Genomic DNA, 9,622 nt, shown 5'->3' with positions numbered 1-9,622 from the left:
TATTTAGTCTTTTTTCACTCACTGTTCGCATTTTTTCCTCTCTGGATGCTCATGATCACCGCCTTCATTACCGCCTCTCCCTGCTGATCGCTCGATTTGCTGCTCGTAGATGTGGGAGGGATTTGTGGGATGGGGAACCTGCAGGGTTTTCATTTAGACTAGCCACTATCTATGGGGAGCCTCTCGGACTACTTAGCCGGATGGCAAAGGACTTGTGATATTGCCAAGGACTCAGAGTTACTTATGTTGATGGCCAATGGGTGTTTTATCTATTTGATAATCGATAAACCATCCTATCTCTGCTACCTAGTGTCGATATGGAGTTGTAAAACAACTCCATAGGCATGATATTTTTCTTGTCGGTCACACAGCACCTTCAGTGCAGTGGCACAGGGATGTCTTTCAGACTTACCATGGTTTAAATGCCTTCTCTGGGACTGCCTACTGTCTCCCAGAGCAAGTAAAAGTTAAATTGACTTTACTAGTCTTTTAAAATGTACAGACCTAGCACACACTACCTTCCCATAGAATGCTGGAGAGGTGGCCTAGCATCCCCTGGGTCTAAACACTCATGTAATAGTCAAATGTTACCCTTTCCCTCTTGAAAAGGCTGGTGGCAGTGGTTTAGATAAACTACCATGATTTTTCCTGACCGCGAACGCTGGTAGCTAAAAATCGGGCCAGCCATGTTTTTGAATATGCATCGACTCACAGACAATATCATTACATCCAATGCCATGATGTGCACAGCATATCAACTGTTGCATGGGAAGATCTCTGGCATGAGGGAATGCCTGCATGAGGAGATGAAGGCCACAAGAGAACAGTGCAGGCAGGAGATGAAAGAATGAGGTGCACTCCTGCATGAGCAGTTTCAGGCCTCAAGAGAGTGTCACCGTCTTGATATGTCCTCCCTGAGGGACACACTCAATGTCCAGATGGACGCAACAAGGTCTGCTATGCAGGCAGACATGAATGAGACACTCAAGGAGAGTCACCAGGACCTTATTGCAATGGGCCACCTGTTGCATGCTTCTGTGTCACATGTGACAGCAGCAGAAAAGGCCTAGGCATTGGCCTTGTCTGGCCAGGGACCTCCTTCCCATGATGAAACAAAGGGTGGGTCTTAGCTGGGATTTACCCAAGTTATGCTATCTTTTGAGATACCCGCACTACATGTTTCTATTGCTTCTCACCTTACCACACCCCTTCCTCATCACACTTGCTGACTTTGTGCACTGGGATGCATTTTTTTGTTTGGTTTAGTTGTTGCTGTCCAAGGTGGACTCCTTTTCTTTGTTTGATGGACATTGCCATGTTACATCATGTGCAGTTGGTTCCCTCCCGATGGAACTTTGTAAGTGATACTGAAGGTATGTTCAGACTAACATGTTCATTGACGTTAACTGACATGCTCATATACTGAGGAACATGAGTGGACATTCAGGTAAACATTATGTTGACCCACATTGAGCATTATATGAGGAATATGTGTGACATGGTACATGCTGATGGACATGTATCTGTTGTCATTTCAGGTCACTTTGCACAATCCGCTCATGCCCACCCTTTGAATGCAAACAGGACACTCTCTTTCGATCCGATTCCCCATTCCCTGTGCTGGACACTGACCCTCCTGACACAAATGAGGAGGCACAGTGTTAGGTGGAGGTGGTGGGAATGCACAGCACAACAGCAGTGACACGCGTTAAGGTAGTACACACCAGGCATTTGCATGTTTGTTGTCCTTTGCATTCCAATGCTGCCCTTGCCAAAACATAACCACATAATACCGCCTTGTTATGAATATTGACCTAAGCCCATTCCCATTATACAGAAAACCGCGTTCGTAATGTTCCTCTTTTCGATCGATGTCACCGCCATTTTAAGAATCGTCCGCCATTTTGATTTCAACTCTTGTTTCTGTGTTCTAAAATGGTGGACTGTATTTTCAACTTGCAGTCGAGCCGAACAACATTTCAGTTCTGTTAATGTTTAGGCTGACAAGAGCAGGCTGTTTGACCAATGTTAAGAAAGGTTGTGACTCAAATGAACTGCCATCCAAGTGTTGTCTGCACTCACAAACCTCATCCTCATGTAAACAATGAAACAATGGAAAACAAACTCAGATCGTGTGTTCTGGCTGAACTGCATTATAGCTATTCTTGGAACAAGGCTTACCATGGATCAGAGAACCAACAAGCATCATTGTAACTTCATGGACATGCACATTTGTTTAATCCCTTGTACAATATTGGAACATGTGTCAAATGAACTGGACACGAACTTTAGCCAGTAATTCATTAGCTTGGAGAGAGGTTGGACAATGTTTCAAAAATGGTATAAATATGTCTGTGTCTAAACATCCAGCACTCTCACCCCTCACTGTGTCTGCTGGTACACACTGCAAGGTGTTGGGAGCCAGATAGGTATTTGTTTTGCTTTGTCTGTACAGTAATAAAAGATACCTGTATCTTTTCAACACATGATTGGCTTATTTCATTTGTGGTACTAAGCCTCGATATTTCTTTGGTCTTTCACCCTGATGTTCTTGAATGTGTCATTCAGGTGTTATGTGGGTGATTGTCACAGGCAGCAGACATTAGAGTGGTACAATTTCAATGGTGGTGGACATTGTTCTGGGATCTAGGGAATGATGGTTGTTGTCTGTCCACTAAAGGTGCTTATATGCAGGTATTTCTGGTGCTGCCTCATACACTGACATCTTCTTTTTTTGCTGGCTTATTAGGTGTCATGTTATGTGTTCCTTGTATTCCATGCCCTTCCATGATTGTTGTAGAGTAGCCAGTCTATCATTCATGTGCATCCTGCACACCGTAGTCTCTCCTTCCAAGTGAGGTGATTTTTCTATGACATGCTGCAGCATTCTTTGGACTTTTCACATGTTTGCATGGTAATGATTTGTGAGTTATGCTGTATTTCTCACGGATGGGTGCAGGGCAAAGTTCACCCTGTGTGCTAATTCACTGTTGCATGCCATACTGGACACCTACGGTGGCAATGCTCCTTGGCCCGCAGCCCACTGCCATGCTAGGGTGTTGCGCCGCCCCATCCCCAGCACTGTGGGACAAAGCCCTGGGGCCCTATGAGCAGCGCCTGAGAGGGTGCCATGGAGGCACATGTAGTCACATGACCCTGCCGATGAATGTGATGGGGAGCTGGACCACCCCAAACAAGTCAGTCAGTGCATATGATTTGTTGTGCTGGAGCATCATTCATGCTGCCCCCAGCCTGTCTTGGGTGGCTGCTGCATGCAGCCACCAGTTCATCCGCTGCCCTGGCACCTCCCGTCCTGCACAGGCCTGTGGTCTCTCCACCAGGGGAGGGGGTTCACTTTTAGTGGCATTTGAAAGGTGCATGCTTATTATTGGGGAGACAATCAGTCATTTACAATGTACTTATAAGGGGTTCATGCACCGTCAATGGGTAATGAAAATGGCTCAATGTGGGATGGTGCGCCTACTCTTTGTTTGACATTGTTTGATGGGTCATGTCCATGTTACTTTCTTAGTTGATATGTGTAGACACGTGACCCTGTTGTATGTATGTGTATGTTTGTGTGAGTGAGTTTGGAAATGCAATGTGTAATATTAGTACCACTGCCCATGTTTTCAGGTTTTTCTGTGAAGGGTGTAGATGAAGGATATGTGTGTTTTTTACAAGTATGAGGCACACACCACATGTCCACCCTGGTCAGCTATTCTCAGGTAGTTGTTTATGGCCCAACTGTAATTGCCATGTTTCATCATCGAAGGCAATCCGGGATGTGGCTATTGTGTGACTTTCACACTGGATTTTTTTCATATGAAGTATGTCTGGATGAGCTGTTTATATATGTGCTGGCCCCTCACCCTTTGGCCTACTATTGGTAAGGGTACTGCCTGTGGCTGCGGTTGCAAACCCTCATGCACCTCTATTGCTATGCCACAATGTTTGGCTATAGTATGCAAGATGCAACATGCCAATATGATTTTACATGACGCAGCTGGCACATACAACAGTACTCCACCTGAATGGTCCGGGCAGCAGAACTGTGATTCCAGCACTCCAAATATGCGCTCAATTATTCCTCTGGTCGCAATGTGTGCTGCATTGCAGCATGCCTCCACTGGTGTTGTGGGATTGCGGATAGGCATCATCAGGAATGGTGATAGCGGATATGCGCTGTGCCCTTTAAATGACAATAATCACATTTTGTTATGGTATGTGATGGTTTGGTGGTTTGTATTGGATGTGGCCCCCATTAAGTGTGTTTTTGTGTGTGCTGGCTGATACTCACCAATGAGCCAATGCAAATTCCTGATACCATTGCCTGGTTGACGGGGGAATGGCATATTGTGTAGCTGTCGTGGGTGCATCAGGGTAGTTTGTGTTCACATGCATGATGTCGCCCTTTGCATCACATAAAGCCTGCATGTTCAGTAAATGCCATCTTTTTCTGTTCCGATATATGTGTTATGTGGCTCGTGTGGGGGTGTAGTACCACATGGGTGCATTGTATTGACCCAAATACCCATGGGAACTGGGCAACTGTATAGAATTCTCATGCCAGACCCTGCCTACACGTTGCATGGCTTGTCTTTGCTGCTGTGCACACATGCAATGATACAGCTTAGGACCTGTTTGAGGCAGCATGATTGTGTTGGCTGAAAAATACCCCCGGTAATAGCTGTGATCCGTTGGAATATGCCAGTACCCAGGAAGTGGAGGGCAGTTATGACTTTCACCAAGGGTGGCATTGGCTATGAGCACATGGTTTGTGACAAAAGGTCATTCTCCCACTCCCTGACCTATTCAAAGATGACATGGGGGGTGAATAGATATGTGCCATATACTCTGTTATCAGGCATGCCAAATATCGTTTTTCCTCCTCCTCCTCCCCCTTCCAAGAAGCAGTAGGTATGCAAGCAATGCAGGGACAGGCATGGTGGCGACATTTCACTGCTATTGCATGGTGGGTTCTAAACCTGGGATTACATGGCGCAGTCTCACCTTGTGCCTGGTCACCAGTGGCGGTAGAATTTAAATCCTTTTTTGTTAGCGCAGATGCACAAGTGAATCTGTAAATACAGGTGTGTTTGCATTTCATGGGGTGTGTTTGTAAATTAACACAATGCCTCCCCCCACACACCAATGTTATCCCTCATTTCTCTACTTTAAAGAGGACTTTTTTGGTCTTCAGACTGGTCAGTCCCTCAGGCCTCACACAAGACGCGTGGTCATGGTGGATGGAACTTGGAACCTGCGCAGAGGCGGATCTGTAAATCAGTGGGTTTAGTTTTGCGCAACACATCGTGCCTTTTTCTGCCGTAGTTTGCTTATTCGCTGCAAAAAGAATTCTGTAAATCAGGCCCTGACAGTGTTATAAGCTGCTGCTTAGTACCCGTCAAAAGATATAATGTCCTACCACATAATCTGCCAACCAACATTGCCTGGCTTGAACACGGGCAAGGCTCAATTGTTTTAGTGCATTTTTAAATAAAGGCAGCACTGGGCTCTTCTGCTCTCAGATAGTCTGTTCCAATGGCATTAATGACAATTCCACAGAGCAGTATCAAGCGATAATTACCCTGTTGGGATATCCAATTTAGTCGACCAAGAACTCGCTCATGAAAATGCCTTTTGTAATGTAAATTAATGTTTTGTTTCTGTGAACAAAAGAAGCATGAACAAATAGAAATAGTATGCAGTTAGCTCTCTGGATTAAATAGATGGGGCCCTCGGGCCTCATTCCCAGTTTGGCAGAGCAGTAAAAAAAGTGGTGGTAATTCTGTTTTTTGGGTGGTAATGGAATCAATGCTTGGAGTGCACTGGAGAATTTACCTCGAACATGTTGCTGTAGGTAAATCCTCCCCTTTAAAGCCATAAATGGACAGAATTACCCAGGCACAATTTCGGCTCACAGTAATTCCTTCAACAAAAAAACCTGGGGTCCTGTGGACTCCAAAAATTAAGACTAACACCACTATACAACAACTTGTAATCCTGTGGTACACCCACGGGATCAAGTGGCAGTAACGGTAAAAAAACTGGCAGCAAATCTGTGTAATTACCACCAAATTATCCCAAACTTTGAATGAGGCCCCTGGCCTCTAGTATGATCTGGATACTCACGGCTGGGATCTGTGTGTTGACTTGCAGATCAAATGTTTGAAGCAGGCCAGTCCTACTAAGATGTCACGTTTCCAACGCTGACACATTGCATGCCACTGAGTTGGGGCGTATTAAGATTTTTTTATTTGGAATTTTATGAAATGCCTAAAGGATATTTTGATTTCAGGAGTGCAGAGGAATGTTTTAGCTTTCACTTTTTTTTGAACGACGCATTGGTATCTACAGCCTGTAGGTTGACCGCCAATTTACACTGCACAGTGCACGGCCTGGTCACATATAACAGCTGTAGACATATATTTGTATCGTGAACTGAGGACGTACGCACATATATTTTTTTCTTCTGACATTAGATTTATTTTAGCAGCTTCTCTTTGTATGGCCTTGGAAAAAAAATGATTGCAATATTTGCTGGGAAAGGTTTAAGATTAATAGGCATGTAATTAGACTTTCATATTCCTTTGTCAACATGTTGGGGATCTGCTTATTAAACAGGCTAATCAATTCTCCTTGCTGTATCATTCCAATTATAAGGGAGATTGCATTTATTATTGCTCCACTCCAATAACATCAAAGTGTATGACATAAATGGCAATGCAACATAACCTTGACATTAAACCATTAACTAGCTCTCCGCGAGCCGACGCCGACATTAAAGTTCGTCATGCTCATGAGAGAAGCCAAGGATGGCAGCGCATGCCAGAGAGTCTGACATTAGATAGCCACTAAAATGGTCTTACGAAATGTATCTGCACTATTATGTAGTATTGCTCTTATTTTCAAGATTCTGCTCATTATAATCGCTTAAAAAAAGTAAATGGTGTAAAAGGCTTCAGTGACAGTCTAAAAAAAAACTAAAAAAACATATGGGGCCCAATTGCGAAAACATGTAGCCATTGAAATGTGTGGCTTCACATTTGATTAATGTGCACCAGTGTCTTAGGGCCTTATTATGAGTGACCAAAATACACCAAGTAAAAATGCATATGGTAATTACTGTTGCTGTATGTGGTAAGGATGTGTTGATGTATCTAGGCTACACATGATTCAGTGGCATACCGACCTTTTCATTATTCACCATTTAGCAGTCTCATTTGACTCATTGGGGTAGACATCAGCAACCTTTGGTTCCCCACATATTTCAGGCAACCACATCATCAGCCCTAGCAGGCACAGTAAGCAATCATAGGAGTCGCAGTCCAACATGCCTGTAGAGTCGCAAGTTGCAGACCGCTGCTTTGGGAAATGTCATATTACCACATGCAGTTTTACCGCATGTAGAAATGCCACAAGAGGCACTGAGTTTGTGTGGAGTAAATTTCCTCCACACAAAAGCTGGCTGTACCGAGGTAAAACATCTAGTATGAAACAAAAGATATTTTACCACTTCCGCCAAACTCGTAATGAAGCTCTACTTGCTAAATGATAACTGAATTGAGAAAGGCAGAAAACACATACTAATACGCAAAGACCCCCAAACACGTGGGGGCGCAGAGTTTCTAATTTACCACCTCAACAGCATTCCCATGCAAACATGACACAACAAATAAGTCAACCAAGCAAATGTAACTGACCATTGTAATTGTTTATTTGGAGCGTAAACTGAAATTGCAGTAGTGCTGAACATAGTGCAGCAGCCCAGAGGCAATTGCAATAGACTGACAGGGAAGCCTGGGACCTGCAGGATTTGGAGGTGAACCAGGCATCCAGTCGACAGAAACTGAGCAGAGTTAGAGAGGAGAAGGAGGAAGAAGGGTAGAGAGAAAGAGAATGGAGGTTAGCCGGGGAGAGGGAGAGAGAAGGAGGAGGAGAAGAGGAAGGTCTTGAGGAGTTTCCAGAACTTAAGGTACTACAGCTTAAGACGGAGGGAGGCAGGGAGGCAGTTTCAGAGGGAGGCACCTGCAGAGGATACAGATCCACCCCCAAATCTATGTTTGTGAAAATGGCTCACCTGCAGAGAGTTGGAGGAGGACGAGCAGAGGACTCTAGAGGGAGAGTATTTAGGAAGGGTGAATTGTAGATAATGTGGGCCCTCACCCCAGAAAGCCTAGTGGATTATGCAGCAGGTCTTGAACTTGATCCTTGCAGGGATTTCAGCAATGCAGAGATGTGGTCCCTTGTCTTGAGGCCAAGCATAAGTCTTTTTGTTCTTTTCTGGATGAGTTATGGAGGACGGAGAGTGGAAGTAGGAAGATTGAGAAAGAGGCTGTTGCAATAATCCAGCCAAGGGAGAACAGGGCTCTCGAGGTGGTGAGCCTCTGGGGGAAAGTGACAACATGCAAACACTCAAAGACACCTCCAGCACTAAATGGAAATGCAATACTGAAACTGTAATTGTGTCCAAAACTGGTTTCCTAAATTCCCACACACAGATCATGCAAAAGTAGAACTAATCCCATTAACACAATACAACACAAATTAACCGTACAACTGCTTTATCAAAAACATTAAAACATGTTTGAACCAATGGAGAAGAATAAGGAAATATCTTGGCAGGTCAACAAAACAAAGCATTCATCAAAACAGATACATGAGCAATATAAGACAGTAATGTACAACATGTTAGCTCCACTATTCAAATGAAAAACAAGTAAATACATCAGAGAACTCTCGTGGCTTTGGAAATTACGTTTTCAACACTCCCAACCCATTATCAGACACAGTGAATGTCTCTTTTCTAAAGTGTCTGGGGATAACAAATATACCCTTTAAAGCTAGCCTAATATTTATAAGGAAACCTCATAAATCAATAAGTATACAATGAATTATAAAGTTATTACAACTATTTCAACATATGTAGAGAATGTACAGATTTGATACATTGAAGCATACAAGGTACCAATATACAGTAAAGTGCACACAACTTGTGCACATTTCAACAAATGCAATACTTACGTAGTAATCGCATTAAGCACAATTCATTACCATAAAAGCTTTGGGCCTCTTTACGAGTTGGGCAGTATTCAGTGGTAAATCTGCCGGAATACCACCCAATCGAATTACAGTTGCTGCCACTTGGTCCAATGGAATTACTGCTGGAATACAAGTGGTGGTGGCAGAGTTAATCCCAATTTGTACGGATTCAATGTATCTCTGTGGCACATTTTTGACAGAATTACCGATATTGGAGGTAAATGCCCCACTCCAGGGCCATACTTGTAGTATGGTGGTCCTGGAAAAGTGGCAGTAATTCTGTTACCGCCAATTCTTTCCCGCACCACCATACTTGCAATCATCCTCAACTTGTGTAATGTTAGCTTGTTGATAACATTCCTTTGATCCTGTGAATACTTGTGTAATCCATATATGACAATTAAGTACGCTCTACAATAGCCCTAAATTACTCCACTAAAATGAATATCTCCATCAATGAGCTGCCCAACCCATGTATCTCTCTGAACCCATGCACAATAGAAGAAATACAACCTACTTACACTCTGCCCTGTCACTGTGCATCTGATGCTAACTATACGAACAGTGGAACTGTGTC

The sequence above is a fragment of the Ambystoma mexicanum genome, chromosome 3q (assembly GCF_040938575.1).
Source record: "Ambystoma mexicanum isolate Mex_15411 chromosome 3q, UKY_AmexF1_1, whole genome shotgun sequence".
Classification (NCBI taxonomy): domain Eukaryota; kingdom Metazoa; phylum Chordata; class Amphibia; order Caudata; family Ambystomatidae; genus Ambystoma; species Ambystoma mexicanum.
Note: the sequence above shows the minus strand (reverse complement) of the source record.